Genomic DNA, 9844 nt, shown 5'->3' on the forward strand with positions numbered 1-9844 from the left:
TCTCAAGAAGGCTGAATCATAGTCTTTTCGTCTCATTAACTCTCCTCCTCTTGCTGGCTCCCTTCAATGTTTGCGTTTTCGCCGCAATGCTGCATCTCTATCGCTACGTCAATGGTAACTGCTCCTCTGAACTATCTGGTTGCATCCCTCCACTAATACAGTGGGTGCGTACCACCCATCTAGCAACAAACTCTCATCACTTTTCTGTCCAGCTCTCTAATGGAGAGGTAACCTTTACTTCAAGTTCTTCATTAATGCAACAGGCCAAATCTGCAACTGTCTTCCTCTGTCTTTATTTCCTAATGCCTATTACCTTCAGTCCTTCAAATACAGTGTGTCCCGGCATATAGAACTGAACGACACTTACACTTTTTTTTCTTCCTGGAGGGAACAATCTTGCTGGCTTCTGGGCTTTGGTTCCTTCTTCCCTGCATAAACAAAACAAAACAAAACATTTAAGGCGTATATACGTATATCTCTTTTGAGCATCTACACTGCAATGAAGCTGAAGGTTACCTATAACAAGACTAACGAAAGTATTAAATAATCACTCAAGCTTCTAACGTATCGTCTAAGATCTTCATTCTGTTGTTGAACTTATATGGTAAAAATAATAACAAAAGAATATTACACAGGACAAGAAGAAGTGAGAATCATATCAGAAAGATAAAATAAAAGTCAGACGAGGGATCCTAAACAGCTTGTGTTGGTATTCATCAAGCCCTTCTTCCTGCCCACACTGCTGTACCATACCACCACATGTGCTCTTGTATGCATACAGTCTTCTAGTCCAGCAACATCTTTAACATCTCCATGCCGAGGGGTTCTCATCTTACCAGAATAAGATCGTTTTGCTTTACCCCAAAGAAAACATCGCTTTGCATTAACAAGAAACAATTATAATACAGTAATAACTGTCGTCGACTTAAACAGTTTAGTATCATTTTATGGAATTCGCCTCATCATTGCGAAGACATCTGCATGGTTGGTTGATTTGTGACTGGCGGCAAGAGTGAGCACCTGTTGAGGTAGCCAGTTATTATAATGGGGTTACGCCTGACACATTCCATCTCACTTCACCTCACCCCTCCTCACTTCACACACAAACTCACAGACACTTTGCTTTGCAGCTATTGATCTGTGCTGCGTCTAAATATATCACAGGTATTTTACATGAGTTCATTAGCTGCAAGGCATTGGTGTGGATCGCTGGGAAACAAAAACATTAAAGTATAAATTAATCATGTGCTGAGAATTAAAGTAAAACCCTTTTCCCACAGCAAGCATCTTAGTTTAACGAAATCATCAGGCTCTCTTTCAAATAAAATATATATACATAAGACGACAATGTACACAAAATTACACAGAAAGTAACTCCAGTGTGTGTGTGTGTGTGTGTGTGTGTGTGTGTGTGTGTGTGTGTGTGTGTGTGTTACAAAGCATATCAAGAACGATTCTGATAAACCAGACAAGCATCATTCCCATCACGAGTTTCACAAAAGGGCGTTAGAAATGAGCGGCTTCCATACCGGTACACTCTTCCCCATTCAATAAGGATATGGACCCTACACACAGTTTTGAGGGATTTTCAACATAAACGTCGAAATTTTCTGTCTGTCCGTCTGTCTGTCTGTCTGTCTGTCTCTCTCTCTCTCTCTCTCTGTATATATATATATATATATATATATATATATATATATATATATATTTATATATATATATATATATATAGTCTTGTCAGGAAAAGTAGTACCAACGTTGTGATGTACAGCATCTTTATTATTAATCCAAACGTTTCGGAGACACAATCTCCATCATCAGTGGATCTAAAAGTTTAAAAGACAACAATCATCGATCAATGTCAGGAGAAATAAAAAACCTGTGTACAAAACATAGACTTGCATAAAAAAGATAAAAAAAGAGGGAAGCAATATAAAATGGGATAAAGCACAAAAGTACCATGTTTAATCCTTGCAAAATCTGAAGATCAGGACAAAGACTAACTATGCTAAACATATATATTAAAAAATGAAATAAAGGAGTAGGAGTTGACCTGTTAAAAGTTGTTGCTGCGTGAATAGTTGGGTAGCGCTAGTCGAGCTATTGAGACTGGGTCGCATTCTATGAATCAGGATGGATTCGGCAGTGATGAGGTCAGAGTAAGACTGACATGAAGTTAGTATCCGAAAATCTGCAGAAGAGAAAGGGTGATCAGAAAGGTGAGAGTGCTCTCTAATAGAAGAATAAGAGGGTTTAGAGAGGAACCTTCCAGTCGTAGTGGATTTACCTTGGTGCTCAAGAATTCGGTGGAGCAGCCAACGTGAGGTCGACCCCACGTATCTAGCAGGACAGCTGAATCCATCCTGATTCATAGAATGCGACCCAGTCTCAATAGCTCGACAAGCGCTACCCAACTATTCACGCAGCAACAACTTTTAACAGGTCAACTCCTACTCCTTTTATTTCATTTTTTAATATATATGTTTAGCATAGTTAGTCTTTGTCCTGATCTTCAGATTTTGCAAGGATTAAACATGGTACTTTTGTGCTTTATCCCATTTTATATTGCTTCCCTCTTTTTTTATCTTTTTTATGCAAGTCTATGTTTTGTACACAGGTTTTTTATTTCTCCTGACATTGATCGATGATTGTTGTCTTTTAAACTTTTAGATCCACTGATGATGGAGATTGTGTCTCCGAAACGTTTGGATTAATAATAAAGATGCTGTACATCACAACGTTGGTACTACTTTTCCTGACAAGACTAAGGTTCCCAAGAGGAAGATCTATTGCGGATATTATATATATATATATATATATATATATATATATATATATATATATATATATATATATATATAACGCACTCCGGCTACCGTTCTATGATATTACAGGAATTTTGTTAATGAAATATGAACGATGGTATCATTGTACACTGGAAATACAGGAACATATCCATTCTCTTCCCTTCCATGGAATTCTGAATTTCTCCTTTATTCTCGTTATTGTGAAACTAATTTATTTTCAGTTTAAAAAGCTCGTAGTAAAGGGGTCAGAAATAATCTGGAATATGGCTCAAGTTACAGCGTCACCCATTATTTATATACTGTTCTTGCAACTTTGTACCACTGAAATTATCTTCACCCAGCAGAGGGATTAATTAGAATCTTTATTAAGTGAACAGACAACTAAGTGGTAATCCTTTGATTAGGAGGAGTCTCTCCCTCTGCTGTAAAGGAAGAAAAAGTTTAAAGATGGCCCGAATGAAATTAAGAGGGGGGGGGGAGATCATACTGCAGTAATGAATGGAGACTGAGTTCTGTTCATTCAGTGCTATGAATCCTCTTGAAGAGGAGGATAAATTTTAGCAACTTCTTGGTCAATGGAGACTTCTTACCCCGTAGGGGATTCTTATTATATATATATATATATATATATATATATATATATATATATATATATATATATATATATATATATATATATATATATATATATCCTAGCACTGAAGGAATTAATATGCATTGATAGTTACTTATTCTCTCCATGAGGCCTTTCAGAAGATGAACGATACCGTATGGCATTTTGAAAGATTTTACTTAAATGTCCTTATACCTTTAATCGGCAAAATGTATCTCCTAAACTAACGAGAACTGGGTATAGACCGATCAACTACTGTACAGGCAAAGTTATCACCAACATTATAGCTGTGAGGCGTGTAAGTGGGACCAACACATAACTGGCAGCATCAATGTTCCTTGTCTTCCACAAACTCGACGCAGAGGGGATGAAGTGATGGTAAATGTGGCAGATGGAAAGAAGGCGGGTGATAGATTTGGCAGGGGCCATTTCACTAACTGTTGCTGACTGTTGTTGAAAAAGATGGTGATGCTGTGTTGATGGACAGTTTATGGGGGTGTGACTACTGTTGCTGACTATGGAGGTAACTGATGGTGATACTGTGTTGATGGACAGTTTATCTGAGTATTGCTACTGTTGCTGACTATGGTGGTATCTGATGGTGGTTCTCTGTTGATGGACAGTTTATGTGGGTGTTGCTACTGTTGCTGACTATGACAATAACTGATGATTGTGCTGTGCTAGTGAATAGTTTATTTGGATGGTTGCTGCTGTTGTTGACAGTGTCAGGAACTGATGGCATAAAGAATCTCTAGGATGCTTTTTTGAGAAAGATCTGTTTTCTCACATTTTTTCTTTTCCATTTTTTTATTGTACCAAGTATATATACATATACATATATATATATATAAAATATATATATATATATATATATATATATATATATATATATATATATATATATATATATATATATATATATACACACACACACACACTCAATCCTCAGTTGTAATTCGGCCAAGCCTTACGCCGAATAAAGTGAAATGCTGGATACTGCATAGTAACTCCCCTGTTAGCTCAACATTCGGCGTCAAGCCAGATATTGTGTTATTCTCCGTCTTGACCCTCTATCCTAACATCTTTCCCATGAACAAAAGATGAAAACTAAACATGTAATACAATGCAGTATTCATACAGTACAATAATACTGTACCGTATAATCTCGGTTAATATGGAAGCTTGGGGAATTTACCTTCCTGGTTACTTATTTTTCACAGACATCTGATATATACTCTTATACATAGGCTAATTATTACGGAACGTACAACAGCACTCATATCCAGAGCCACACAAACATTCCATTTGAAACATAACCTCCTCTTAAACACACACTATGGGCGTTACACACATGATTGCAGTCTTGCAGTAGTGAAAAATGCACAAGGCAACTTCATTTTGTTAAAAATTATATGTCATTATATTCATAAAACATGGACAAATAAACTAAACAAATAAATCTTGAGCATTTATTGGTGAACTGATGATCAGGAAAGAAGTGTTGTAGGGCAGAATTATCACGATTCCCTTGCTTACAGTTGTGTATACCGCCACGCCCCGCCAATTTAATCCTCACCTGACTGCCATCACTCCACCCCTCACTCGCCACTCAGTTGTGTTGCAGGTAATACAGTAAATACGTAGGAATTGCTGGAAAAAATAAACTAAAAATATAATTCTTGAGCATTTATTGGTGAATTGATGTTTAGGAAAGAACTGATGTACAGTAATCAAGACTCTCTTGTTCACAGTTGTGAGCCCATGTATTGTTTAATAATATTGCTTTATTTTCTCGGAACCCATACATTCTACAATAATACCCTATTTTCTGTCTATCTGTCTATCTATTGCCAGATGCCTCAATCCCGTAGGGGGTGGCCACAAACAAATCGCCTCTATATCATCCTGTCCAACCGCATTTCACTGCCCTGCTCCCAGCTCACACCTCCCTCTCTCATATACCTCTCCATTCCTTTCCTCCATCTTATCCTCGGCCTCCCCCTCCCTCTCCCCCCCTCCACCTCACTTGCATACACTCTCCTCGTCAGTCTCTCGCTCTCCATCCTCTCCATATGGCCAAACCACCTCAGTGTATTTCTCTTAATGCTTTCTGCCACATCCACATCTACACCACAACATTCCTTCACCTCCTCATTTGTCAGTCTGTCTCTCCACGCAACTCCACATGCTCCTCTCAGATAACTCATTTCCATTGCTCTCATTCTTGAATTGCGTCATTCCAACAAGGTCCAAGCTTCACTTCCATACGTTATTGTTGGTATCACAATACTGTCATGCAGCGACATTTTTACTTTCATGTTCACTTCCTATTTCCTTATCAATGCTTTCAAAGAACCAGCACCTATTATCGATTATTTGAAGACCCATACACATATTTACCATAATTAAGTAGTAAAAAGTGCTTCTCTGATTAAGAGTAACGATATAATGCCAGTCTACAAATATGGACAAAATGTAGGCGAGCCTGGCAAACCCTTCAATGGTTGGAACAGTTCTAGCACACACACACACACATACACACACACACACACACACACACACACACACACACACACATGCAAACACAGATAAACACGGTGGAAACACTGGGAACTCAACAGACAGCAAAACCAATTAAGTGCATTGAAAGAGAGGGATGCCGGGTGCGGTGGTTCACACATTGGGTAAAAGTGTGAAGGACTGTTATAGGCACTGATATATAGGTATTAATATGTAATAGTACAATATGTAATAGGTATAGGCATTAATAGATAGGCATTGATCCGGATAACACTAGTGTAGTAGATAATGTCTTGCCTTTATGAATGTTGAACCACCAATAGCCTGTGGCCCAGACATACAAGTATTTGATAACATTCAGACACGTTGGTAACCAGCTCTAGCCCACATGAATAGGTATTACCAGATACGAGTGTAAATCTACCACACACACACACACACACACACACAGGGAGTCAAAGGAGGCAGACGTGCGACATTGGCGCTCCGTACCGAACCAACACGGCCAGTGGCATTACATAAATTAGTATCTTTATATGAGTCAAGCTCTGTACCAGGTTAGACTAAATGATATTTCATTATTAAAAGAGAAAAAAAATAAGAAGTTTAAACAAGACTTGTTCAAACAGAAAAGAGAACCAAGACGAAAGAATGCGCTCAGTCAGCTGAGGTTTGTTTAGACTACAGCAGCATGGGGAATGTAAGTACATACTCTGTACTTTTAGTATTGCAAAATGGATACATACTTTAGTAAAGCAAATTTGGAAAAGAAAAGGGATAAAGGTAGAAAGCAAAATGATGATTTCTACCAAGAACTGGTTGAAGTGGAGACTCACAATAGACTGGTTGAACGTGTACACAAACTAGAAATGGCTTTCAAAAATGAAATTGGTGAAATAAAGAAGCAGATGCACTTGCAAAAGGAAGAAATAGAAAAACTAGGAAGGGAGGCCAACAAGAAAGACACAACCATCAGTGAACTAACAGTGGAACTGAGTACACTTAGGAAGAAAATGAGTGAAATGGCAAGTACAGTAGTCAATCACGAGAGTGTTATGGAAGAGTTAAAAAATGACACAGAGACAATTAGGCAAGTAAGCAGTGTGATAGACCAAAGCAGTGATACTGAGGAGAAGATAACACAGTTGAATGAAGCTGTGCAAAGCTACAAAAATGATGTGGAAACCACGTATGCTGAAATGGTAAAAGTAAAGAAAGATTTAGAAACAAGGGTGGAGGAAAAAATCATTAAACAGGAAGTGAAAAGAATAATCCTGAACAATCCAAAGTTAGTCAGAGAATCAGTAGATATAAACAAATCTATAGTAATCACTGGTATAGAAGAGGAAGAAGTAAAACACAAGATCACAAGAGACAAAAAGGAGATGGCAAATGTAATGAGCTTACTGAAAGAAGTTTCAGAGAAAATCTGTAGTAAAGACATAGAGGAACACAAAAAAGATTAGGGAAATACGAGAAAAGCAGGACAAGACCTCTAAAGGTAACTTTAAAGAGTGTAAACACTGTGGAGGAGATACTAAACAATGCAAAAAATCTTATGGAAAAAGAGGAGTTAAAAAATGTATGGATAAAAAGATGCCTAACACAAGAGGAACTGGAATTACTGAAAGAGAAAAGGGAGAAAGCAAAAACAAAAAATGAGGGAAGATCAGAAGAGGAGAAGAAGAAATTTTTTTTACAAAGTAAACGGATTGCAGGTACGAAAGTGGTACACAAACAGGATGGAATAAAAAGGAGGGAGGTAGTAAAACCATGTCATGACAAGTATATAAACAAGATGATAAAGTTGACGTACTCCAATGTGGATGGAATGGTATCTAAATTACTAGAGATGAATTATTATGTCAGAGAAAATGAACCACAAATAATATGCCTAACTGAAACAAAATTAACACTAAGGATTTCCAATGACATACTAAACTTAGAGGAATACATTACATGGAAAAGAGACAGAAATTTAAAAAAAGGAGGAGGAATTATAATATTAACTAAGAAAAATCTGAAAGTCAATGAAATAAAACTAGATATACCATCCAAGTAGAACTGATTGCAGTAGAGATCAACACATCTGAAGGGAAAGTAATTGTAGCCAATTTGTACATGCCACCCAGATCAAACACATGGGAAAGAGACGAATATGAGGAACTGGCAGAGAGTACAATTCAGAGTTTAAGATCATTACTACATTAAATGGAAGAGAAATCGGAAAGAAATATACTAACTGGAGAATTTAATACAAATATAAATTGGAATACTCTAGATATAATCTAATTAGCCAAGAAAGCCGTTGGGACCAAAAGCTCCTGGATCTCGTGCAAGAGTTTTTCCTAACTCAACATGTAAGGGAAACCACCAGAAAAAGAGGACTCGATGTACCTTCAGTGCTAGATCTAATATTACTAGGCAAGAAAATGATATTGACAGTTTAATATATCACCCTCCACTCGGCAAAAGCGATCATGCAGTACTAAATTACAACTTCAGGATAGCATATGACATAGTTAACAGCAATGAAAGTTACAAAAAGAGCCTAAACTATAAAAAGGGAAATTATCAAGACGTACAGAAGTATTTCTTAGAAGTTGATTGGGAAAACGAGCTTAGAGGACAAGATTTAAATGCTGTATATAAAAAATTATGTGAATTTTATGAAATAGGAGTCCAGAAGTACATCCCACAGCACGAAGAAGCAGATAAGAAAATAAAGAAATGGTTCAATACAGAATGTAAAAACTCAAAAGAAAGAGGAGATTTGTTGTGGAATAGATACAGAAGACACAATAGTGAAAGGGCGTATAATAATTACAAACAGGCAAGAAACGATTATACAAGAATAAGGAGGGAAGCCCAAAAACAGTTTGAGGAGGATATAATAAACAAAAGTAGTGATCAACCAAAGCTGTTTTACAGCTACATCAGAAGCAAAACCAAAGTAAAAGATATAATACAATCCATTACGGACGAGGGAATCACTTATACACAAGAGAAAGATATTTGTGAAGCACTAAATCAGAATTTCCAATTAGTTTTTACAGAAGAAAAAATTTTTGAGAGGGACTATGTGGAACATGCATGCCCACACATACTACCAGATATTTTTAATTTTCAAGAAATCCTTGAGTCAAGGTAAACTACCTGATATTTGGAAAAAAGCAAATATTGTCCCCTTATTCAAGAAAGGAAATAGACAAAATCCACTCAACTACCGACCAGTATCACTGACCAGTGAATTAGAAAAGCTTATAAGAAAAGCTTGGGTAAATCACCTAGAAGAACACAGTATGATAACACGAAGACAGTTTGGTTTCAGAAAAGGAAAATCATGTGTTACTAATCTGTTGAGCTACTATGACAGAGTAACAAACACAATACAGGAAGGAGAAGGATGTGTGGACAGTATCTATTTAGATCTCAAGAAAGCTTTTGACACAGTACCACACCAAAGACTTTTATGGAAACTGTACCATCAAGGAGGAATTCGAGGCAAACTGTTTTGTTGGATGCAAGATTTTCTCATAAAAAGAGAAATGAGAACAGTACTAAGAGGAAACTACTCATCATGGAAAGAAGTGACTAGTGGAGTACCACAGGGTTCAGTGCTGGCACCAATCATGTTTTTAGTGTATATAAATGATATAAACAGTAACACTGGAAATGAGAGCTATCTGAATATGTTTGCAGATGATGCAAAAATACAAAGGAGAATTACTAACACAGACTCTTGTAAAGAGCTATAAGAAGAATTAAATAAACTTCATGAATGGAGTAATACATGGCAAATGGAATTCAATGTGGACAAGTGTCATGTAATCAAGTTTGGTAAAAGTGGAAAAAGACCTGATTGGGATTATAAGTTAGGAAATAAAACCCTATACACATCAGA

The sequence above is a fragment of the Coenobita brevimanus genome, chromosome 46 (genome assembly GCF_032717465.1).
Source record: "Coenobita brevimanus isolate Jiangsu-jjx chromosome 46, ASM3271746v2, whole genome shotgun sequence".
Classification (NCBI taxonomy): Eukaryota; Metazoa; Arthropoda; class Malacostraca; order Decapoda; family Coenobitidae; genus Coenobita; species Coenobita brevimanus.